Below are 27,058 nucleotides of genomic sequence, written 5' to 3' on the forward strand. Positions count from 1 at the left end.
ATTATCTTAATTATGAGTGCCTATAATATGAGTTTAAAAGTTAAAAGTGTCGGTATGCTGTGAATGAGAATAATGTTTGATACTGAGACCATTTTTCTAGGGGTAGAGGTAATATTTTTAACATTTTTTAAAAACATTCTTTCTTGAAATTAATTTTGGTGGTTTATTAATGTAGAAAATTAAATGTAGTCACGCAATAACTTGTAGAGTCGAATCTATGCAAATTCCCATGTTTTTGGAATTAAAAAAATATATTCTGACTACGAAAATCGACACAAGTCATCAACAGAGTTCCAGGTGTATCAATTGTGATAATATTGAACGTAAATAACAGATAAGTTATTTTTACTATAGAATAAATACTCTAGGGTGACTGGATAGACTACTCAAGTGTATTTCGTTCAGCATTTTTCTAATCGGCTTTGTGACGTCTATTTTCCCTTTAACGGACTGATTTGAAATTTACACGATCAAAAAGTTCCGGGGTCGCACGTCATCATGAAATTTTTGTCCACATCACGTAAAGAAGAAACCACCTCACGTAAAGAAGAAACCTTTGCACGTAAAGAAAAGAAAATGCACATAAAGTATTCAGAGATCGACATAACATAAATATGAAACGACCTCAAGAAAAAGAAAACCACTGCACGTAAAGATAAATCCACATAACGTAAATATATGTTGAAATAACGTAATCATAAAACTACAGAACGTAAGGACAAAATTACAGAACATAAAGACGAAATGACAGAACGTAAAGACGAAATGGTAAAACGTAGACAAAACAACATAATGTAACGATGTTCCTACATAACATAAATACAAAATGACCACATGTAATTTTAAAACCACAGCAAGTAATATAAATTTGACAACACACAAACAATTGTGTATCTCATCAGACAGTTTAAGCGTTCCATACTGGTAAGTAAAATTACAAATACCTGTGTATACTATGAGGCAGATGTAGTCTGTAAGAGCATGATGTGGAGTAAATTGATTTTTAAAAAAAATGTATGCCTTTTACAGTTTTACATCATCTTCAATTTATTTTTCTTCTCAAATTACACAATTTGGTAAAACTCTGTTACAACTGTAGTTGAAATTGTATCAGTCTCTAGCTGCAAACATGCGCAGCCATTAAGTTTACTCACTGATTATTATTTTTTTTAATTTAATAGTTGTGACCGTTCAAATTACTAAAAAAGTAGCTATGATGTTACAACGATTTAAAGCACCACACTAAATGGAGCCAGGTACGAAAGTCAATGACAGGATGTCCAGTGGACATTGAATTCGTTATCTGATTCTACTGGTATTGAATACCATTATGGGGATTTCATCCTTTATAAATTACAGTTTGAAAAGGTATGATTTTCAAAGTATTAGGTACAATGTAGCAAATTATATTCTACATGGTCATGCCATGGTGGTCTACCAAGCATAATATTAAAGCACAGACCCCATTACCGCACAAGAGTGGTAGTACTTAGAGATCAAGGTTCTATCTGAAATGGGGGCCTGTGTTTTCAAGGCATATTGAAATTAATAGCTAGTTTTTCATATTTACCTGTCAATTAATTGTCCATTTCAAACTAGATTTTGTTCATTGTGATGAATCATTTTCCATTATTCAAGCATTTCAGGAAGAGAATGTTTGATCAATCAAGTTTACCTTGCCTGGTGCTTGACCTAACAGTAGTAACAGCCTGCAGGTAGGTAGTCAGACGCATTATTCTGTTTCCCTGCCAACCATTCACATTCAATTTCTCTTATGGCACAGGCTAGGCAGAGAAGCAGTGCATAACTACCAATTTTAAATCAAGGTGCGTCTCAGCCAGGGGTCAAAGCCATGAACTGCCACACTTGTGTAAGCATAAGGAGTTGATTATTTACATGTACAAATGTAGGTCATGAAAATATGTCACTGGCACCTTTGTTCTCAATTACACTTTCACATAATATCTTCAGATGTTTAGTATTTCAGAAAGCTACCCTGTACTAAAATAAGGTGACATTAAATGGGTAATATCATATCCCAGTGAACATAGCACCTAGATTGGTTCAAGTGAGAATTATTTAATGAAATCCCTGCATGTTTTATAATGGTTTACAGTAGCGGATCCAGGATTTTAGATTAGGGGTGAGGACACACAGATAAATTTTTTTGAGGTTAAATTTTTGAAATATTCTTCTAGATTGGGTGCAATGTAGATGGTAAAATTAGCGAGAAATTGAAGTTTCAACCTAAAACCGCATAAATCTACCCCTGACAACCCATGCTTTGCAAATTCTAAGGGGGGTGCATGCCCGTTACGACCCAGCCTTAGTCCGCCCCTGATTTAAAATTCCACAATAGTTCAAGATAAGTCGATATCCCCTTGACTTATTTTATTTTCAGGACATAAACCATAAATTTATATCTTTTTCGGTTCAAATTAAACAATATGATTATAATTAGCTGTTATGATAAACTACACTGTATTATACTCTATACTATAAAAATGTCAATATGGGTCTTCATTGAGTGGTGCAAGAATTCCCACAACAACGGCATGCTTCGGACTTGTCCCAAAAAAGACAAATGCAAGTATACAGCAAACTGGGAATTATACAACCTTTTCATGCATGCGTATAAAAATTGAATCTGGGTGTTAACAATACATGTAGCTAGCAGTTAACCAAATTAAAATCCCTTGAATTATTTATAATCTGTCAATAAATTAAGAAGCCATTTAAATAAGAATTAGCCTCCTTATTTAAGACATCATACAATGTAGTAGAAGTTGTATTTTACTGAATGTTCACTTAATGTACAATTAGGCGTATTAATAGTAAACATGTATATCAATATGATTCAGTTAAGTGAACAAAACACAGAACAAATGGCCCATATTGTATTGAAATCCTAGTGCATTTTTTGTCCAAGATCGCTTATCAATACCAGATGTATTAAAACAGTATTTTCTATATTATAAACTAAATAGCAGTATTCATTAAAGAAGCGATATGCTGTTTTTTTTCAGTATGGTTGCTTACAAGTGAAATAATTTGCATAAATTATTATCTCTACATTTCAGGTTTTAAAAGAACCATGTGAAATGCAGCTACATGTATGGAATGCACATCTCAAGAGAAATGTATTACTGAAACTGGAAGTTTAGTTGCTCAGAACCTAGCTGTGAAAAGTCATTCAAAAAGTAGTTTCTTCTTGAAAACACACTGATGCCGATAACTTTTTTCACCATGGAAAAACTTGCAATGTACATATGTAGTTGTTGGCAAGTACCATGCGCAGACTCAATAACCTATAACCAGTCAAATGTATGGACAGTCAGTTTAATGAGAGTAATTACAATTCACAGAAAACAAAGCCCTTATCAGACAAAGATGTTAAACAGTATATGATATACATGAACATGTATTTGAGGAAGAAGAAACCTCAGGTAGCAAATTCTGTGAAATTATTTATTACAAATTACATGTATCAATGGCTGTGATTAGTGTGGGAGACATACATTTTGCCCAAATGATTGGATTTTTGTGCAGAAAGTGAAGAGTCTCTTAGCTTAATGCCCTTCAAAGATAATGGAGACTTCCAGTAAATCCAAAACAAACAAAGTGGAATCGTCTATGAAAACCAAAAAAAAAAAAAAAAAAAAAAGTGAAGAACTGAGTGAGATTTGTTAACTAGCACACGACATTGTATATTATGTAACTGAAAATATGTTAACTGTGAATTTGTATGAGTGAATTTAAAGAAATTTAAAATCAAAATGTAAACCGTTTTAAAAATTGATATTTGTGTATTTATCCAAACATGCAAAACCAGCTTGAAAAATGGAAATTTAGAATGTAAATAATACATCCACAACAGGCAGTTTTACAGACAGTGTAGGTCTGTTTTATTATCCCCCTCCCTTTGAAAAGCATGAGTATACATGTATATTGATTATTCTGTGTGTCCGTCCATTCGCTACTCCTCAGAAAACTAATAAATGGAATTAATGAGGTTTCCACAAATTCTTCGTCATATTTGAATGTTTCATTTCGCATTTTCACCAATAAGTGAGCTTTTCTCAAAGTATTACCAGTCTGTAGTATGGTCTGTAATACATGTAATAGGAGTATGATTTTACATCAACCCAAAAAACTAAATAATTTTCATAAGGAGGGTTTCTCTACTATAAATGGAAAAAAAACATTATTTCAACCCTGAAAACTTTTTTTATCGGTGCAGACCATACATAATGCATGTACAACATGAACATGAACATGTATGAAATTATTGAGGGAAAAACCAAGCGTACACACATTTTACTGTTTGTTGTGTTTTAGGCAGAAAGATTTGCTAATTTCTTGAAAAGTAGTTTTAAATTAAGATATACAAAATGTATGTGAAACTTATGTTTACAATACGTTTCAAACAAGGTATTGTTTAAATTTGGAATTATTTTGGAATTAAGAAACTGACCAAAAATAAAATTTGTAAAACTACATGTAACCGTTACTAAGGGGATAAGTCATGCCCGCATGTCTAAGGGGTAGGGTTAGTAGGATAACAAAAGTCAAGGAAACTTACTAACCCCACTTAATCAAGACGGGATGACTAACCTCCATAATAGCAGTAAGTTTTACCAATATTTTTTTTCACTTATTTTCTTAAATCCAAAATAATTCCGAATTAAAATAATACCTTGTTTTTATTCAAATTGTCTTCCCTTTTAAAGAGAGACGACCTAATTGTTTTATATTTTTGTTGAGACATAAAGATATTTGACAAATTTATTTTTTTATAACCTTTGATTGCCTTGTTTTCCATCAGGAACATTTCAGTATGGTGTTGAAATTAGGTGATTTTTAGGAATTTTGATGAATTTTAGGGGCAAAAAAGGGAGACATAGAGATGGTCCTCATTTTAGCCTTTTATGATTGAGAAAAATAAAAAAATAAAATGTTACCCAAGTTTTGCTTCATTTAGGTATTATTTGGTACAAATTTTGTGAAATTCTGTATACTTTGATGAATTGACCTCTGCCTGGGTCTATCATAGAATGACAGTTAACGTTGTATGAGAAATGCAAAAACTATTCAATACTTTTCTTCTTCTGCCCAAATCATACCCCAATAAAGCAGAAACATCGCACGTCGCGGTTGAATTCTTTTCCTGAAAGCATTTGATAATCTGGAGCGGCTGCGTTAATATATCTTTCAAATTGATTGTACATTTCAGCACAAATCTTCGCTTCATAAGTTTAGAACTTACAAAATGATATGTAATGTTGATGTCAAAGAAGGATAAGCTGTCCGTCATTCGTCATGGTAGGTCACCAATAAATTCTTGAGAAAAAGGCAGTAAAATCAGAGGTTCCGGCATTTGGCAGGAAACATTCCGATAGTTAAAGAAAAGCATCGTCATTACGAACAGATTCCGCTGGTTGCTTTAATTGCACAAGTATTGAGCGTAAAAAGCCTTTGTCTATTACATGTATATGGTTCTTAACCAATCCCTGTTCACCATCCGCTTGCCCAGTACTTAATATCCATCGGCATAAAGCATTCTGACACACTTGACTTTTCCTTGTAATTTCAAAAGGAATTTCGAATTTAAAATATGCCCTTTTTGTCATAATGGAATTTTTCATGAGATTTACAAATGTATCTTGAAGACAGGCCAAACACCCTGTCAATAAAGCAGGCAAAGTTTCTAGAGATTTAATCAATAAAAATGACCAATGAAGTATGGTTCGCTATACTATATTTCTCTTTTTTATTTTATATTTATCTAAAAGATGAACAACATTCTTAGTTTTGCGTCTTAGAATTGAAGCTACCGAATACAGTATTTGGGTTTCCGATGGTTTGATCCTTGTGAAATTGAGCAAGACATCCGTAATTTCTTAATAACAGTTATAAATGCCTTAGTTAACATGCGAAATTAACATCTTAAGTCTTACTTCCCTCATATAGATCAACAACTGTGTTGCTACCGGGATATTTTTTAGTTTAAGTCTTTAAGAAGTGTACTTAGAAAATATGTTTGAAAGAGTAATCAGGGGAACCAGGGACAAAGACCAGACAATGAAAATAGACAAACACTAAAGTTACAAAAGTAAATGAGTAACTCGGACTCCATTTAAAACTGGGATCACGGAACAGATGCACCGTAGGGTAAATGTCCTTGGAAGAAACGATTTGTATTTTTCCAGCAGGTATTGCACGGAAAAGCCTTTCTCTGAATGAATACTTCATTACCTATAGAATGCATGCATTCATTTTTGTATATGGTTCACGAAATGTTTCATTTGATTGTGCCAAACGTTTTATTTATAATGCAAATTTATATACGATCGATGGAGTTTTCGGTATTTTTCGAAGGTTTGTTTGCCAAAGATGTAAGAGGACTATATAGTAGTAGATCAAATCAATTATTTTGGATATGTTTCTTAAGAGCTTTTTCTTGCTTTGATAAACTCGATTGAGAATTTATTTCTAAGTCCTGTACCAACATTTCTTTATAATATTTGCAATAGTGCTATTCAATACATCAAATTTATGAATATCATATTGTCAGTGATTTTGATCATTCATTAAAGTGGTGAATACTTTGTTGCGGTCAGTGCCTCATGTTGTATTTTGACATACAATACAATTTTTGTACTATAAAAAAGAGTTATACAAGGACTGGTGTTTGTGGTACGTTATCGTGCGTTGATATGCTAAATTGACGTTGCAATAGATAACCGTATGCATCATTAGTGACGTCAACTCGACGTAATTTCTGTTTCACTCTAGATTCCAAGCTGGAATGAAACATACTATTTGCTACATGTAAAAGATTATTAAAAAGGTAAAGCACCCGTAAAATATGAATGCATGTTTTTTTATGGTTTTAAAGTGTTAAAAACTTGTTGACTATTTGTTATGCTGGAGTTGGTATACAATTTGTGAATTATGGGAGGTAAATTTAACGAATTTTAGATGATTAAAGAAGCCTATACTCGGCGTCACATAAATAAGATACTGTTAAAATTTGAATAAAAATATTTTCTACGACTTTTTTGGCACCTAAATTGTCTTAAATGACTTGCTAATTCGTTTAGCCAAACGGCTTCTCCCTAAACATTGAATCGTTAAATTCCGGTGAGATTTTAATTCTCGGTCCCAAAATTTACATTGTGAAAAGTCGGCCATGTTTACAGTGATCGGGTTGTTGTTTACGTTTAATTGGTTTGTCCACAAACCGAAGAACCCAGAATGCATTTCGGCGTAAGTTCGGATATCTCGGATTTGTACAACGTACAATGCTGAGAAGTTGATCAAGCAGACGATTGTCACCGAAGTTCGACGGGAACTTACGAACTTCGTTTGTAAACAAATCGATTGAAACAGTATTCGGATTTGGAGTATATCTGCGGAAGTGTATAAGGGTCATACATTATTTTGGTATATGTTGACTTATCTTATGTTGATAAGAAAGTTCTAAATGTATTATCTTACATTAAATAAATTGACATTCATATATTCAACTGAAATTTACAAAAAGCACATATGTAATCTGACTTACATTGTTTAATTCATCCTTCTACTGAGGAAGATTCTGACATAAATTAAGTGGCAATAAAAAAATTGATGACTCGTTAGATAAGGAATTTAATATTTTTTTATGTTAATATAACATAGTTGACACACCATTTTGTTTCAGATAAGGCGATTAATTTTAATTGAAATGTGGAGATTAAGTGTACAATCGTTAAAAAATATATCGACTTCTACGAAAATTCAGATAGACATAATGTTAAATTGCCTAACTTAAGCTGACATCATTAGATTAAAAATATAAATGAAATAAACGTGAGGCAACATCTATTTATCTGTTGAGTCGCGTAAAGTGGGTACATGTAAGCTCCGAAACGGAATAAAAAAAAAGAAACCATTCAAGACATGACAAAACAAGATAAAAAAAGAACAAATTGAATAAAATAATAAACTTAACTATAGTTTGCACTTAAAAGTTCTGAAGAAACCTGCCTGGGACCTCTCCTTATAAAAGTGACTGGATCCGCCCCTGCCGTGTCCAGTTTATCTCTCGCTAATTAAGAAATTAGATATTTCTGTATTGCACATTTAAATCCATCTACATCTATCTGTTTTTACTTAAATCTAAAATAAAATTCATTTGGTCTTATAAATCATTAAGAATCTGTCCATGTAAAAAATCAGGCTGATCCAATGATACAAGTGGCACAGGGTAAATTTTATCTCACTGATTTTTTTCCCAATGTAATGTATACATCATATGTATGTCAAAATAAATTTAATGCTTTCTACGTTATTTATTTCTCTTTAATCGTTGCAAAACTAACATTCAACATTGAGAAAAGATGCATTTGTAACATGAACATGAAATAGGTGAAAAAAAAATTGAAAAAAAAATTTGTCATGTGCGATCTGCTGCCTGGTTCTTGCATAGACACCATCTTAGTATATACATGAACATTCGAAATTATGAAATCGGTACAACCAAAAAAGTAGCTCAAGTATAGTAATTGAGGATGGAAATACAAACCCATGTACTAACTTCCCTTTTCTACTGACAAACTAACTGAAAATTACACCAATGGATCATTCTAGAGACATTAGAATTTAATTTCTTGCTGTTATGATTAACCACGGGATCGATGGCATTGGTTACTGTGTATCTTGTTGATACATGCACATGTGAATTTTATTCATTTACAAGTATGTTAACTTCAACTAACTTCAAATTAAAATGATGTTCACACTTATCAACAACTTTACTAAACTTATTGTGTGTTAGATAAACACGTAGACGGACATACAGGAAATATTCTGGCACACAATGAACCTTCCTTATCTAAACCAAATAGTCATGGGCTTGGAAGGTCCACCGTGCGCCTAACCACTCATCAACTTCATGGTGCTTTAAAGTACCTTGATACCTCCCATTACCGAATCAATTTGTCGCTAAAAAAGAAGATTCTCGGATTCTTTTTACTACAAGCCTATATTTGAACCCCACTGGGTCAAAAAGCCAAGATTTTTGTGACTCAATAGTTTGAGCGTCTAAGCCTTCCTGGGATAGCATGTGTGAACAAACTAAACACATTTAGGTATATCATATAGCCCAATGTCTCAGCTTTACAGTGGTAAAGAGAATGTTGCGGTAACACTTAGGGTTTTGCAGTAAAATGAAAAAAAAAAATACCCCTTTCCCGCCGAAAAACTGTAGCTCAAGCCAATTTTTACTGGAGCATTAATACTTTAGGTTTTTTCACATTGAAAAATATGTCATTTAAGCGATTTTTCATCGGGGTAGGGGTACATTTTTTTCATTGTAAAGTTGTAAAGCTGAGACATTGAGCTAAATGATAATATATACATATGTCAGTTTACTCCGTTTGGTAGAAAGAAGTTCGTAGAATAAAAAAAGCTTTAAAAATTGATTTTTGCCTCAACGAGTTATAAAAAGTAGCAAAAAATACAAAAATGTTTCAGTTTATTTTTTGGCGACAAAAAGATTCGTAAATGGGATGTATAAGGGTATCTGAAAATAATATTCTGGTTGATAAGTGGGGGGTGCACGGGTGTGTGTGTGTGGGGGGTTATCTCAGCCCACGTACTATAAATATTGATTTACTAAACTCAGAGACACGATCCGATTCAGAGAGCTCGGTTATTTTAATCCACTTGAACATAGGGACTTACAATTCATTATAGACACAACAACAGGTTTGGACACTATATGCACAAAACTTTAAATTCAATCAAATTATTTCAAAATTAGACCAAAAATAAAAGAGTTTATTTTTGGGTTGAGGCCCCTTTTATACTGTATAACTCGAAAACTGAATGGGAAATCTGAAATCTGCTTGTAAAACACAAGGAGGAATTTTTATGAGGAATAAGATAAAAATAAAAAAAAAAATAATAAACATAGACAAAATAGTAGGAATCCTTTAGTCATTAGTAAAATAATATCCAAATTTCATAACAATTGGTTAACCACATGAGATGTAATCGCATAGACAAAAAAGAAAAGTCATCATTTTCACTACGTACACACTGCTTCAAAGCATGAGATACAAAAGTCATAAATGACACATACAGAACTTTGGTTCAAATGAACTAATGAACACTTTAACACAAAACACTGGCATAATTTTTGTACCACAGACAACATTAGATTTTTATCATGTGAAACCCTTGGTTTTCAAAAAATGTTCTTTGACATAAGTACTTGGCAAGTTCTTAGATTTTGCCTTGATGAAGTTTTCCTGTATCAGATTTGTTTGGTATGAATACTTCAACAGTTGTTCAAAGGTTATTTTGTCTGCAAAAAGTATTTTGTCTGGCATCTTTACATACTCTTCAGCATTATGTGTATTATAGATTTCCTTACAAAAATGTTGTGCTAGATAAGATTGACTGTATTTTCCTATTTTCTGAAATTGTGGTCTAAATAAAGCTAATGATTCTACAAACCCAACTACAGTTTCTAAAAAATATCAAACAATCTACAATTATAAACACTGCTGACAAAAATCGAAAATCAAAACTTCCCATTATGTGCTACAAGTAACCATTATGAAACATTTTTAACCAAAGAAAAAAATCTGACATGGCAGATCTAATATTAACGAAGTTCTACACCTTTTAAAAATGTTTTTGTCCATTCCAAACAATTCCAGTTACTTGTTCAGCTTCATCGGACATCGGCATTTCAGGAGATACATGTCGACTAAAATTAATCTCTGTTCTGTGTTCTTTTGCTGCTATCTGCACAATGTGTGGAAATATATTTCTTCTGACTGTCAGAAAATAAATTGAAACACATTTTGAATAATTTCATACAAATTCTCCATTCTCAAAGTCTTGCATTCATAAGAATGACCTTTATTGATTGTTCTTTGGTAGATATGTTGAAAATTTATGTTAGAACAAACAGACTTTACTTTGAAATAGCTTAACATGCCGAATCAGATCTTTATTGTGCTAGCTTTGACTTATAGTAAACAAGTCTTTGTTCTTTATTCTACATGCATTGTTTTTTACTAACATGTAGATAGCAGTATCTACTAACTCTAAAGTTGTTAGTGTGATCAATCTCACAAATTGTTACACTTATGGTTGACATGCTATCACCGAAGCGGTCCCATATGCATGGCTGATGTATTTGGTATATACATGTATAATAAGCTTCAAAGTGTAGCAAAAAAGTAAGATGCCTTTCAGTTTGTAAAACGTCCTGATATTTCAAGACCTCCTATTTCTTTGAAGACAGACATAATGCTAATTCCATCAAACTTGGCATCAGTTATTGTTTATTGTACATGTTAGCGTATGGGAACAATGAATTTACAAACTGCGTGTTGTATAACTTTTATATTTTGCTCTGTAGACCGGATTTGGTTTCTGAAAAATTACTTTTACTTACTCAAATCGTAGTTTCTAAATTTATTGACTGGACTCAAACATCAATTTCATCAATTCAATTTGGATCCTGAACAATTCGAAAGATCTTTTGAAGACAATCAGTTCAAGACTATTATCTGAAAATAATAGCATTAAAACCTATGATTTTTCAACACTGTATACTTCTATTTCCCATACTCAGTTAAAATCCCGACTTAAAAACATTGTACATCGTTGTTTTTCCAAAAAAAGATTGTACACCTAGATACAAATATATAGTTCTTGGTAGAGATTCCTCATACTTTGTAAGAAATAATTCTCAATCATCTTCCAAATATACAGAGGAAGATGTTTACAAAATGCTGGAATTTTTAATCGACAACATTACGTTGTGTGGCGGACGTGTTTTCAACAAACGGTCGGCATTCCAATTGGAACAAATTGTGCTCCTTTACTTGCTGACCTATTCCTTCACTCTTATGAGGCTGGCTTTATAGCTGACCGGTGCACCTGATCCATGCTCCCAGTTTTTAGAGGAGTCCGAGTTGCTCATTTGCTTTTGTTACTTTGTATGTATGATGGAAAACAGACATACACAACAAAGAACATGAAGTAAATAAAATCATACATACAAAGTAACAAAAGCAAATGCACTAAAAACTGGGAGCATGGACCAGATGCACCGGTAGGGTAAGCGTCCTCTGCTGTTCTAGAAACACCCGCCGAATTGTTCATAAAAAGTCAAATCCGGGGAAGACAAACGAGGAAAGGAAGACTATGACTCGTTGAATAAATCAGTTTTCATTGTGCAGATTGGAACACCATAACGATCCACGAGTCATGATGACGACCAGAAAACTTGTGATGACTTAAATCCTACATAACCCTGTTCCAGAATCCTATTTGTTAGAGTTCTAGTTCGATACAAACGTAGTTTCGGCAAGCTTTGTCATAACGTTTGAGTTGCGATATAAACAAACTATACGCAGGTGCTGAGGGGATGTTGCAACAGATTAAAGAAAGGTTGACAATTCTGAATGAAAAGTCATCATGTTTGTCGTAAATTTTGGTCAATAGTTTTCCTTTAGGTTCGATTTCTAAGTGTAGGCCAAGATATGAGACTGACTTCACAGTTTCTATGGTGTTCTTTATCTCAAGTTCCTTGGGGTAGATGCGATGTATCAAATCAAATAGAACTGCAGACCCTCTTAGCTAGTTGTGAGTATAGAATTTAAATTTTTTAAAGAGGTTTGGTGGTAGATTTTGCAGATCCAGCTATGAAACTTTGTTTGTATGGATTCTTGTGGAGTTAAGGAATCCAGTACATAGATGGTAAGTCACAATCATCGTCCTTTGTAGAAAGACCAAAAGTGGATAGTACATATTTATGGTTTTCAACCATATCTTCTTTGGAGAGTGTGGTAGCAGTATAGATCTTATCACTGTTATTATTTTCTACGTCTTCCTCTGATAATAAACATTGGATGTAAAACGTTTTGCCGACAAAAACAATTTTATTTTGGGCTTTGTTTGCTGGTACGACAACATATATATCATATATAGTAGGCAATGTTTTTGCTACATCAGGGTCTTTGAAACTTTATGTAGCCTTAGCTCTCATTGACCTACTTAAATTTTCATTCGTTTCAAAGTTAAAGACTTCACGGCCTTTAACCACTCTGATAGAAAATCAATGTCTTCTTGCTCTCGTTTTATCAATTTTCTTGCATAGTCCTCCACGGCAATCTTACAATCCATAAGAAGTTATAATCCCAATGTATGGAGCGCGGTTCACGGTACTTGGGACCTTTACAAAGGATATTGAGCGGAGATTCATTTTCGATGATGGGTAAGTATCCCGTAACGACGTGACCAGAAGGACCATATTTGAATGGAGAGATTTTGCAAGAACAGTCAGTTAGTTTAGCCTTCAATCTCGAGGTTCTGCAATAGCCTTTTATAATTAAACATTTTGGATGAAATGGGTAAAATATAGGAATATGAAATAATTGGTATGGATTTGTCTTTGAAATATAAGGGAATTTCGTTGGTAGCGTTTTTGTGATGGATGATGTAAGGCAAATCAATTGCATATATACCTTTGTTGACAAATAGTAGTTGAAGAAATGATCGCTTTTCTTCATCTTGACTTTTCACACAATCTGGTTTAAAGAGTCTGTGGAAACCAATATCCAAAGTAATGGCAACAGGTCTGTATAATGATGAGGTGGGGTCAGAAACAGGAGTGTCAAGACTTTTTTGTATAGGAATTGTAGTAGAGAGTAATCAAGGAAACCAAGTTATAGCGGTAATAAAAAAATGTAATCCAGGAACAAAGACCAGACATGGAAAACAGACATACACAACAAACAACATAAAGTAACTAAAATCATACATACAAAGTAACAAAAGTGAATGAGCAACTCGGACTCCACTAAAAACTGGGAGCATGAACCAGGTGCACCGGTAGGGTAAGCGTCCTCTGCTTTTCTAGAAACACCCGCCGAGTTGCTCATAAAAAGTCAAGTCCGGGGTAGACAAACGAGGGAAGGAAAACTATGACCCGTGGAATACATCAGTTTTCATGGTGCTGATGGATACACGGATGGATATACATTACGATCCACGAGTTCATGATAACGACCATAAAACTTCTGTAGTGATGACTTCAATCTTATAGTAACATAACCCTGTTCCAGAAGCCTGTTTAGAGTTAGAGTTCTAGCGCGATACAAAAAGCCTGCGTAGTTTCGGCAAGCTCTGGCATAAAGTATGAGTTGTGATATGAACACTCCATACGCAGGAGCCGAAGGGATGTTGCCACAGATGAAAGGAAAGTTGACAATTCTGAATGAAAAGTCATTACGTTTGTCGTAAAGTTTGGTCAATAGTTTTCCTTTACCATCGATTGCTAAGTGTAGGTCAAGATATGAGGCTGACTTCATATGTAGTTTATTCTATAACTCTCACTATAGAGTCACAATATGTAATGTGTGCTGCATGATAAATCCTAAAACTGATATCAATCACTACTCAGCTTTATCATGGTATAAGATAGATAAAACCTTAAACATTTCTGAAGAAACATACTAAAATAATAGCCCCAATTAATTAGGGTCCTACTTGATCCGATCGAGTCCTAGTCTGTTTCCTCCCGTGTTCCGTTACATGACATCATGAAAACGTATAGTTTAAGATAATTCACGAGCCGGAAATTGCTTTTCCGCCATCCCATCTTGCAATGCGTGGGGCCACAAGTATATCAGATCTTAAATTTTCATTTGACCCTTTTGGGGTGTCTTTACCTTTTAATTCCATTCTGAAGCATAAGTGAAACGACAAAATTACTGAAAACTAATCTGAATTTCTTTATAAAGTGTATATAATAGTACACAATCAGTGGTTATATGTATGATCTACTTTATTCTTTATGTTACAAAGTGTACATGTATCAGGATCGTCTTTTCTTCCTGTTTTCATGCAAGCTATCGGGTTGTTCAATAACTTTATTTTACTTTATTTTACTTAGCTGGAATGGTCTAGCAGGTTGATTGTAGTTATTTTCGGGTATGCTTGAAACTCATTTTTTCTGAAATAGGGTGTCCAGGAAGCTAGTCATTCTGAAAATGAGTGCCTAGGAGCAAGTTTCTCAGAAAGTGTAATCAAAAGTACCAAGATTCTAGGGGTAATCAAAAGAATGTAATCCGGCAACAAAAAGCAGACATGGAAATAAGATAAACACAAACAAAGGACATAACATAACTAAAATAATACGTACAAAGTAAATAAAGTAAAACTCGGACTCCAATAAAAACCAGGTGCACCGGCAGGGTAAGCGTCCTCTCCTTTTCTAGAGACACCCGGAGCTGCTCATAAAAAGTCAAGTCCAGGATAGTAGAAAGATTAAAGGAAAACTAGGCAACGTCGAACAAATCAGTTTTCATGGTGAAGATGGAGCACCGTAATGATCCACGAGTTCATGAAGACTAACTATATTAACTAATATAGTGATGACTTAAATCATGTAGAAACATAACCTTGTTCTAGAAACCTAATTGTAAGAAGTCAAGCGCGATACAAAAAAGTCTGGGTTGTTACGGCAAGCTCTAGCATAACGCATCTACCACACTTGACAAATATGTTGTCGATAGAATTGGAAGATTTAAAATCTTCGGTACATATGTATATGTGGATTATGATTTGGAATTATTTATTTAACAAAGTATGAGGAATTTATACCAAGAACTACATATTTGTATTTAGGTGTACCGTCGTTTTCGGAGTAACAACGATGTATAATGTTTTTGAGTCGGGATGCTAACTGAGTAAGGGAAAGTATAAATAGTTAAAAAAAACGTTTTAAGGCTGAGTTGTTTATTTATTAGGCGATATAATATTTGTTAAGCTTCATATTAAATTTGTTCAGTCAATTGAGTTATTTAGATCAAACAAGTAATAATTTGTATTATGTGTATTGAAGTACCTCAAATACAGCAGAAACAGATTCGAAAGGCAATTTGATTCTGATAAGTGAAAAAAAAAAAAACTAAGCACGCGGTTTTTTGTTTTTGTTTTTGTTTAATTAAATAAAACCATACCTGTAATTATGTTTTCTTTTTGATTTACATGCATTTCATGCATTATATTTCTAATTAATGTGGATAGCGAGAAGAGTACTCTCAATGAAATGGCAGTAAAATTTAAACGATTTTTCGAACACAAACAGGAATCCGACTAAAACGACAATATATGTTTCGATAATCATAAAATATGGGTAAGATATCAGTTTTCCAATAGCTTAGAGACATATCTAGTGGTTCCCGCACCTTCAAGCCAAGCACACTAGATGAAAGGAGAAACGTCTATATCCTGGCGCATTTACGTATTAGGAAAGAATACTTGAAAATGGTGATAAAGAAGTCTTGGCGTTCAACACATAATTCGGTACCTATTTCTTATTTTGAGATGAAGCCCAAGATAATGGTCAATTGTCAATAGATTCTAAAGATAAGGCTTTTATGTCTTGATACGATGGTGATATTCTTAATTTCTATGATTTGTTAGTGATAAAATAATATATATACATAACGTATGCTGCAAATACATGATTATACCTGTACCAACAAGCATTTATTTTGATTTATTTAATGAATTCAATCGCACCAGAACGTTGATTGGTGCCACGGGGTGCCAGAATGTTAAAACCTAAAACTCTCTCTTTCTTTTCAATCGTATAGCAATATGACAGAGTTATGTTGCTACAGGAATGACGTCGCCATTAATATTAGTAATATGGACGTCATTATGATCCTTGTTTTGGTGGTGTCCGAGTTGCTCATTTACCTTTGTTATTTTGTGTTAAGTTTTTATGGTCATTTTGTGTTTTTTTTTTATTCAGAATCGTCAACTTTCCTTTCATCTGTTGTAATATCCCTCGAGCACCAGCGTATGGAGTGTTCATATCACAACTCAAACTATAAGCCAGAGCTTGCCGAGGGTTATCATGTTGCTGTCATCTGCCCCATGAAAACTGACTCCTTCATCGTGTCATAGTTTTCTTCTTTCCTCTGCCCCGGATTTGACTTTTTATGAGCAACTCGGCGGTGTTCCTATAAAAGCAGAGGATGCTTACCCTGCCGGTGTACCTGGTTCATGCTCGCAGATTTTAGTGGAGACCGAGTTGCTCAATTACTTCTGCAAATAATTAACAGCCTAGAGGGCAAAAAGTAACACACTTCATGCATTTCACTAGAAGAAAAGATTTCATCTATAAACTGAAAATTGACCATATATAATATATACACACATAACATTATGTTTTTAGGCATTATTAGGCATGATGTTTTTCTAAACTAGCATGACATAGTTTGTCGGGTCCTTAAAGCAAACATTAAATCGATTATCTGAATAACTATTTAAATTCAACACACTACATTATAAGAGGGCTTCATAATATCAATGTTAAGAAAAAGAACACAAAGCACGGAGAATATTTAAAATACACGTTAGTTGCGTGTAAACAATCAATAGATTCATCAAAAACTATGTCTAACAATTGTGTTTGATTCATTCGAAACGAAACTTAAATTTGAGCTGTGAAGTATTTTGTCAATCTTTTCAGATGAAGGCTTTAAATGTCTACTTTTTCAAAACAACTACTTTAACGTAAAATAGTATGCTTGGATAGTCAAAATAAATTGTGATACCTAACTAAATGTGAGTATTTAAAACAATTACTATCATAAAAAAAAAGATGGCCGACGCGGTAAAAGTTTGTTCTTTTTGCTTATAATTTCCTACATTTCATACAGGAAACACTTTTTTTTTCGAACGCCCCTAAGTTATCAGTATTTGGACAATCGGGAAACGAATTGTGATCAGGTGACTTGCGTTTCCATTGAAGAGCGTCTTAAAGGTCAAAGGGTAAAAAGCGAAACTATATCAACTGCGTTGGAAAAATCATATTAATGCTCTAGATATGAAATGTACTTGTGTGGGCTAGATGTAATTGCTTGACATTCGGTGTGTAAGGTAAGTGAAAAAAATTATCAGAATTCTTCAAACGTAATTGGATATGGTTATGTCATCGTTAATAGATGTTTATAGCTCTTAAGATTAAAACCTAAAACTCTCTCTTTCTCTTCAATCGTATAGCAATATGACAGAGTTATGTTGCTACAGGAATGACGTCGCCATTAATATTAGTAATATGGACGTCATTATGATCCTTGTTTTTGGTGGAGTCCGATTTGCTCATTTACCTTGTTTTGTGTTAAGTTTTATGGTCATTTTGTGTTTTTTTTTAATTCAGAATCGTCAACTTTCCTTTAATCTGCTGTAATATCCCTCGAGCACCAGCGTATGGAGTGTTCATATCACAACTCAAACTATAAGCCAGAGCTTGCCGAAATTATGCAGACCTTTTGTGTCGCTCCAGACTTCTTACAAGTGGGTTTCAGGAACAGGGTTATCATGTTGCTGTCATCTGCCCCATGAAAACTGACTCCTTCATCGTGTCATAGTTTTCTTCTTTCCTCTGCCCCGGATTTGACTTTTTATGAGCAACTCGGCGGGTGTTCCTATAAAAGCAGAGGACGCTTACCCTGCCGGTGTACCTGGTTCATGCTCGCAGATTTTAGTGGAGATCGAGTTGCTCAATTACTTCTGCAAATAATTAACAGCCTAGAGGGCAAAAAGTAACACACTTCATGCATTTCACTAGAAGAAAAGATTTCATCTATAAACTGATAATTGACCATATGTAATATATACACACATAACATTATGTTTTTAGGCATTATTAGGCATGATGTTTTTCTAAACTAGCATGACATAGTTTGTCGGGTCCTTAAAGCAAACATTAAATCGATTATCTGAATAACTATTTAAATTCAACACACTACATTATAAGAGGGCTTCATAATATCAATGTTAAGAAAAAGAACACAAAGCACGGAGAATATTTAAAATACACGTTAGTTGCGTGTAAACAATCAATAGATTCATCAAAAACTATGTCTAACAATTGTGTTTGATTCATTCGAAACGAAACTTAAATTTAAGCTGTGAAGTATTTTGTCAATCTTTTCAGATGAAGGCTTTAAATGTCTACTTTTTCAAAACAACTACTTTAACGTAAAATAGTATGCTTGGATAGTCAAAATAAATTGTGATACCTAACTAAATGTGAGTATTTAAAACAATTACTATCATAAAAAAAAGATGGCCGACGCGGTAAAAGTTTGTTCTTTTTGCTTATAATTTCCTAAATTTCATACAGGAAACACTTTTTTTTCGAACGCCCCTAAGTTATCAGTATTTGGACATTCGGGAAACGAATTGTGATCAGGTGACTTGCGTTTCCATTGAAGAGCGTCTTAAAGGTCAAAGGGTAAAAAGCGAAACTATATCAACTGCGTTGGAAAAATCATATTAATGCTCTAGATATGAAATGTACTTGTGTGGGCTAGATGTAATTGCTTGACATTCGGTGTGTAAGGTAAGTGAAAAAAATTATCAGAATTCTTCAAACGTAATTCGATATGGTTATGTCATCGTTAATAGATGTTTATAGCTCTTAAGATTAATCAAGGGAACCAAAATTATAGCGGTAATCAAAAGAATGTGATCCAGGGGCAAAGACCAGACATGGAAAACAGACATACACAACAAAGAAAATAAAGTAACTAAAATCATACATACAAAGTAGCAAAAGCAAATGAGCAAATAAGGTGTGTATAAATGTAATTGTAAATACTCGTTTAAAATACGCATGTTAATTATACTATGGTATGCTTAACAGCAATCATTTTAAAAGACAGATAACGAAGATGATAGTTTAGTACTTCCCTGTCTAAGAATCAGGTAAAATATGTATAAGGTGTGGCAAATCAAGGAAAATAAAACGCCCAGATTTTATTGCATTAGCCAAGTAGGGGAGCGCCAATTTGGAAAAAATGCCATCCGTTAAGGTTTTTAATGCACCTACCTAACACATGGCTAATTTTGGTATGGATTGAAAGAAAATACGTCATAGCTTAAGATTTGATTGGAAAAGTTTGCCGTGGTCACGTTTCTTAAAAATCTCGCGAGATCAAAGATATGTCGAAAAGCTTGTAATTATACAGTGAGATTCAATTCAATATATTTTTAAACTTTAGATGCTGAATTATTTCTTTTCTTAATATAAAGATAAACCATTGTCATGAAAGAAAATCTTGATAAAAACTATATTAAAGTATAAATAATCAAATGCAACGACATTATTGTCGGCCACTTAAACAGCTCAAAACATTGTATTACTTTAGATTTCTTATCAGCTATTTATAAGCTATTTGAACTTTCATAAGTCTTTTTTTAATCTTTTTTCGAATACATTTGATCGATTTATTTACGTAATGTAGATCAATGATGCGACTTAATATTTTTACAAGTCTTTAAAATAAAAGCAGTGCAGCTGTCTTCCGGATTGTGTTTTTGTTTATTCATTGTGTAAAATGAGATATTCCTTAAAAAGACATAATGTTTGCGTATCATGGTCGAGTTTCAGGCCCTTTGAATGCATACAATGCATCTGAAACGTATATAAAGCCAATGAATTGGCATCGTTTTGTATGCCAAACTGTCACACAAGAGGAAACTAACCGCTTATCAACTGATAAAATAACTTTTATGAATGGAATGCTTTAAGGCAGGAAAGATGATGTATATAGTATGTTACTTATTGAATTTGATCCATTTGATTACATTCCTTCAAACAAAATTAGGCATCACAAAAGTTATTACAGGACTCATACAAGTAAACGACACCTTATATTCTTTGTTGTGATTGTCTGCTTTCCAAGCATGTCCATGCTCCCAGTTTTTAGTGGAGTCCGAGTTGCTCATTTGCTTTTGTTACTTTGTATGTATGATTTTAGTTACTTTATGTTCTTTGTTGTGTATGTCTGTTTTCCATGTCTGGTCTTTGTCCCTGGATTACATTTTTTTGATTACAGCTATAACTTTGGTTCCCTTGATTACTCTTTCACACCACTGGATCGATACCTCTGCTGGAGGATTTTGTCCCCGATGGTATCATCAACCCAGTAAAACAATTTTTAAAATTAATGTTTTTAACAAGAGAAATGAAAGAAAAACTGGCTCGGACGTCGCCTAGTATAAAAAGGTCCGAACCTGACAGCAGATCGGACACTCTTTTGTCTTGTAAGTATGTGGTGTCCCCAGATGGGAATCTTAGCACACTCACATCTGGTATGGAAAGTGCCCTGACCAATTCAACTAAAAGTACCCAATCACACGTTCAATCTGCAGACCATCTATTCCAGTACAAAATTTCTAACTATTTCAAAATTATCAAACCATATTCCATCACTCTAAATGATAGATTTTACTACAACAATGACTAACCACATTGTACCATATCAAAATGTGGTATTAAAAATTGCAAAACATGCAACATTCTTATAACCGACCCTTACTTCTCCAGTTCCCTTACAAACAAAACCTTCCATACAAGAAGTCACGATGACTTAAGTTGCAAATCAACAAACTTAATATATGGATTAGAATGCAACTGACGTGGTTTAGTATATGTCGGAGAAACGCAAGAACGATTAAACAAAAGAATGAGGGTCATCGTCCGGGAATTAACACCAATAAAGGCTAAAAACCACTAATTCCACTTTCCATAGGCTTCTATGCTAATTTCACAATATTCAATGGCTTCTCTGGACTTTACCTTAACTTTAACCTGCAGAGGACTATATATCAGCATAATTCTACATATGTCAGCTCACAATCCTCAGAATGGCATGTGGGGTTAGCAGACTTGCAGTGCAGTACTGGTCACCGGAAGTGAAGGGTCTATAAATAGCATAGGAAATCCCAGTGTTTTCACAAGATAGGGGTATATTTAAAAATCATTATGGAGATTAGGCTTCACATCACAAGAAGCAAAATGCACCTATAAAATGTACAAAAATGTTTTTCCTTTCAGAAACTGTTTAAATTTTTTAAATAAGATGAGAACTTTTTTCACAGCACTATGAGGAACAGGGGTAATTTCTGCGTAGGACTATTTTTGCGTACGTTCCAAATGCTCATTGGTTGAATTGGTGGTCTGTAACCTAAATTCCGGACAGTTTATCAACTTTTTAATCAACAAGATCATTCAATCCTCTTCATGAAAGTTCGTATTTTAGAAAAAAAAATTACCATCCTACGAATTGTCCCGTTCTAAGTAAAAACTATCGTAGGGAAAGACAGGAGTACTGGATACGCACACAAGGTACTGCAATACCTTACGGATGCAATGACAACATCAAAAGTACAGGAAACCTTTCAAGCCAATATAACAATAGCATACGTGTGATGAATTTATTTGACAAAAGACGGGAAAGGACTCATGGCCATCGCCACTATACGTCACCTAAGTGACTTTCATACAAAAACCTCTTGGACCTTGTTACCATCATTTTGGATATTGGTTTCCACAGACTTTTTAAACCAGTTTGTGGGAAAAATCAAGACGAAGTCATTTCTTCCACTAACGTTTGTCAACAAAGGTATGGATGCAATTAATTTGGCTAACATCCTCCATCACAAAAACGTTACCAACAAAGTTCCCCCGTATTTCAAGGACAAATCCATACCAATTATTTCATATTCCTATACTTCACCCATTGCATCCAAAATTTTCAATTATAAAAGGCTATTGTAGATTGAGAATTTTTCAAAGCTAAACCACCTGACTGTTCTTGCAAAACCTCTCCATTCAAATATGGTCCGTCTGGTCATGTCGTTACAGGAGATTACTGGTTAAAGGCCGTGAGGTTTTAATTTTGAAACGAATGAAAGTTTTAAGTGGGTCAATTAGTGCCAAGGCAACATCAGTTTTCAAAGACCCCGATGTAGCAAAAACATTGTCTACTATACATGACAAATATGTTGTCGTACCAGCAGACAAAGTCCAAAATAATATTGTTTTTGTCTGCAAAACGTTTTACATCCAATGTTTATTATCAGAGTTTGACGTAGAAAATTATAGCAGTGATAAGACCTATACTGCTACCACACTCTCCAAAGAAGAGATTGTGGAAAACCATAAATCTGTGCTATCCTCTTTTGGTCTCTCTACCAATGACGATGATTGTGATTTACCGTCTATGTACTGGATTCCTAAACTCCACAAGAATCCATACAAACAACATTTCATAGCTGGATCTGCAAAATGTACTACCAAACCTCTTTAAAAACTTTTAACTTCTATACTCACAACTGTCAAAGAGGGTCTGCAGTCCTACCACAATGCTTGTTACTCCCGTAGTGGTATTAATTCAATGTGGATCCTGAACAATTCGAAAGATCTTTTGGAGACAATTAGTTCAAGACTATTATCTGAATATAATAACATTAAAACCTATGATTTTTCAACACTGTATACTTCTATTCCCCATACTCAGTTAAAATCCCGACTTAAAAACATTATACATTGTTGTTTATCAACAAAAGATGGTACACCTACATACAAATATATAGTTCTTGGTAGAATTTCCTTATATTCTTTAAGAAATAATTCCAAATCATCTTCCAAATATACAGAGGAAGATGTTTACAAAATGCTGGAATTTTTAATCGACAACATATTTGTTCAGTGTGGTGGACGTGTTTTTCAACAAACGGTCGGCATTCCATTGGGAACAAATTGTGCTCCTTTACTTGCTGACCTATTCCTTCACTCTTATGAGGCTGACTTTATAGCTGATCTGATCAGAATGAAAGACTATCGTTTGGCTAGATCCTTCAATCTCAGTTTCCGCTATTTAGATGACGTATTATCTTTAAACAATCCTAATTTCGGGGAATCGATCCATCGCATCTACCCAAAAGAACTTGAGAGAAAGGATACTACAGACACTGTGACGTCAGCCTCATATCTTGACCTACACTTAGAAATCGATGGTAAAGGAAAACTATTGACCAAACTTTACGACAAACGTGATGATTTTTCATTCAGAATTGTCAACTTTCCTTTCATCTGTGGCAATATCCCTTCAGCACCTGCGTATGGAGTGTTCATATTACAATTCATACGTTATTCCAGAGCTTGCCGAAACCACGCAGACTTTTTGTATCGCGCTAGAACTCTAACAAATAAGCTTCTGGAACAGGGTTATGTTGCTACAAGATTGAAGTCATCACTACAGAAGTTTTATGGTCGTCATCATGAACTCGTGGATCGTTATGGTGTATCCATCTGCACCATGAAAACTGATTTATTCAACGGGTCATAGTTTTCCTTCCCTCGTTTATCTACCCTGGACTTGACATTTTTATGAGAAACTCGGCGGATGTTTCTAGAAAAGCAGAGGACACTTACCGTACCAGTAATTTCATTCGAGTTTTCATTATCATTTGTAGTGTAAACACAAACTCACTCGAAGAAAAGCTACTTTTTTGGGCACATGTCCAAACCAATTCATTATATCTAATACCTTACACAATTAGTGGTCTTGCATTATATGCAAAAAGATCGGAAACTCCATCGTATTTATTTGTGTTTCAAAATATAGCATAACTTTGGCAAAAAATCAAATGAGAACATGTTCGTGTACCATTAACATAACTTATCAAATCTAAAAGCGTAGAGTGGTTCGTTTTGAAGAAAAATGTCTCTTGCTGAAAAAAATACAAAATATCGCTTTTTGCATACAGACAATGTATTCAAATACGCGTCGTTTAGACTTGAACTCATTTTTTTTTATAAATATCTCGGGGACAACATAGTTAATGATGTGAATCATGGTCTGGGGAAGTCAAACTTTGTATCAAGTATTTTTTTCACAACTGACTAAGACGCTCAAAGTGTTTAGCTCAAAAACTGAAAAAAGAATATGTTTAACTATGACTGAATGAGTAAACTTCAGAAATAGAAACCAAAATACTGTATTTGGAAGCTTGAGTTCTAAGACGCAAAATTAGGATTACTGTTTTTCAATAAATATCCTACTGTGAACAAAATGACACCGATGAAACCTTTAGAGACTTTTTGATGATATATCTTACAGCAATGTAGAAAAAGGAACATTTATTTGAATATCTTTTGTATTTATAGGAAAAAAATAAGGTTTGTTCGAATGCATTGTGTAATTGCTTACAAATGCTCTAGTCACACTTTGTATTGACATCTCTTTGCAATTGCACTATTTCGAAGGTCATAATTTCTAATTGAGCACTTGTACTTTCATAGAATCCTTGCTTCATATCACGAGGTTTAATTGCACATTGTAGTTGACAACCTTTGCATTTTTTCACTTGATATATTCCTACTGTTTTCAGCCATTATGATGTCAAAGTTGACATGAATGCTGAAACAGTAGATGGGAAGGATTATTTTACTCAATAGTTAGTGCCGCATTTCATGTTGATGAGGATGTAAGCCACAATAAAAATTAAATACTTGGCAACGCAATCAGACAATCACAAGTTCTCGAAAAGAAGCCTAGGTAATAGACGAAAAAGTTTCATCGCTTAATACTGGTGCAATTAAAGTATAGAGCTGATACCCTTCAGAACAACTAGGCTTTTCTAAGCTACTGGAATGTTTCCCTTCCATGCCGAAACCTCTCATTACCTGGTACTGCTATAGAAGTTTACCACGTACAGCTGTTGTTGAGGTACCATGTAGATTACCTACAATTAACAGACAGCAAATTCTTTTGTGTGCTGTGTTCAACAAGCAGAAATACAATATTATTGGTGTGCTGATATATGTGAGCAGGCGTGTCGACCATTTTCGGTGCATACTTGAGCGTCTATTTTCAGTTACATATTCTGCGCTTTGGTGGTTTTTATACTCTGCCGTGTTTTAAGGCATCATTAGGAAAAAATGGGAAATGGGAGCCTTTGATATCTGTTGGTATATACAGATTTATATGCAGTCACTCCTATTTACCAAATGCTTTCAGGAAAACAACCCAACTGTGCCCTACGAAGTTTCATACTTCTGTGTAAGGCATATAGCCGACTGAAGCTGCTCCTTTTGAGGTTGTATTAGGTAACAAGAATGTCTCGACATACCTCAAGTGTTTTGGCATGCCGCATACAACATTTGACAGTTTTATGATTCGTTCTCTCACATTGGACAATCATCGAAATTAAAATCATCAAAAAGTAATAAAAGCAAATGGGGATTTATAATTAGCCTCTAACTTCTTAAAACATGATAAGTTTTGCCAATTAATAGTGAAGAGTGCAAAAGATATATGAATTTCATTTGCATTCATTATTCTCATTGTTGGCTTACCTTTCTGTCTCTAATAAAGTACACCCCTCAGGCCCCTAATGGACACCTGTCGTCTTACACGACATGCTTTATTCTGCCTACTGAAGTTGCCAGTGGCCCTCGACCTTTTTTGCGTTGGTTTAGCTTCCGATTAAGATATTGGTAGTTGTATGATTGTCTAACTAAAAGGGGAACAATTTAAAGAAATTTAGCGACCACGCTCACAATACCCAACACGCAAACATTTACGCACCTCAGTATATTCAATCCTTTACATGTATGTAACCAAATTAAATATTGCCCATTGACCGCTATATGTGACAAACGTCTAAGATATTATTGTTACTAAGCATTCATTTAAGTTTGAACTAAATCGGTAAAAAAAGGAAGCGTTACCTAGCCTACAACACGTTATGACAGACGCACGGACACAAGTACGGACGTACGGACAGATACTTGAACGTACCAAAACATCAAATATCCGCAAATTTTCGTTGGATATAATAAACACCTTTTCCCGAGTTTTTTGAGTTAAAGAAAACAGCATTTCGAGCAATAAAAGGACGAATCAACCACGATGGTAGGTTTACAAAAATAGATAAATATATTCTTGTGACGAAAACATAAGTTTTTTTATGTTTATAAGGCAAGAAAAAAAATGCCGGTCATTTAATATGGAAATCCCCAAAAGATTTTGGTTTTTTTTACTAAATAATGCGTTTTTTTCCTAAATTCTAAAGATTTTCTAGAAGGTAAATTTAAAAAATGAATAAAGCTAAGATTTAAATTGATTAAAAAGCAATTTTAATATAATTTTAAAATATGGTTTATTTTTAA

General features: G+C 33.9%; 2 pseudogenes across 2 annotated transcripts in view; one reads left to right on the top strand and one right to left on the bottom strand.

The window, feature by feature from the left end:
- Positions 1–7,652: 7,652 nt before the first annotated feature.
- LOC148615892 (uncharacterized) lies at positions 7,653–11,581 on the bottom strand (annotated as a pseudogene). Its single transcript, XR_015922073.1, has 2 exons — positions 11,459–11,581; positions 7,653–10,832 (listed from the first exon to the last, which is right to left on the bottom strand). The product of XR_015922073.1 is annotated as an uncharacterized LOC148615892 (transcript).
- A 5,660-nt stretch (positions 11,582–17,241) lies between these two features.
- Positions 17,242–27,058, top strand: part of LOC148615893 (basement membrane-specific heparan sulfate proteoglycan core protein-like) — a 30,134-nt pseudogene continuing 20,317 nt past the window's right edge. Inside the window, exons 1-3 of the transcript XR_015921946.1 lie at positions 17,242–17,967; positions 18,248–18,384; positions 19,217–19,435. The product of XR_015921946.1 is annotated as a basement membrane-specific heparan sulfate proteoglycan core protein-like (transcript). The remainder of the gene's footprint in view (positions 17,968–18,247; positions 18,385–19,216; positions 19,436–27,058) is intronic.

Source organism: Perna viridis, chromosome 5 (assembly GCF_037379345.1).
Source record: "Perna viridis isolate PV_CMFRI_1.1 ecotype Kerala chromosome 5, ASM3737934v1, whole genome shotgun sequence".
In the NCBI taxonomy this organism is placed as follows: Eukaryota; Metazoa; Mollusca; class Bivalvia; order Mytilida; family Mytilidae; genus Perna; species Perna viridis.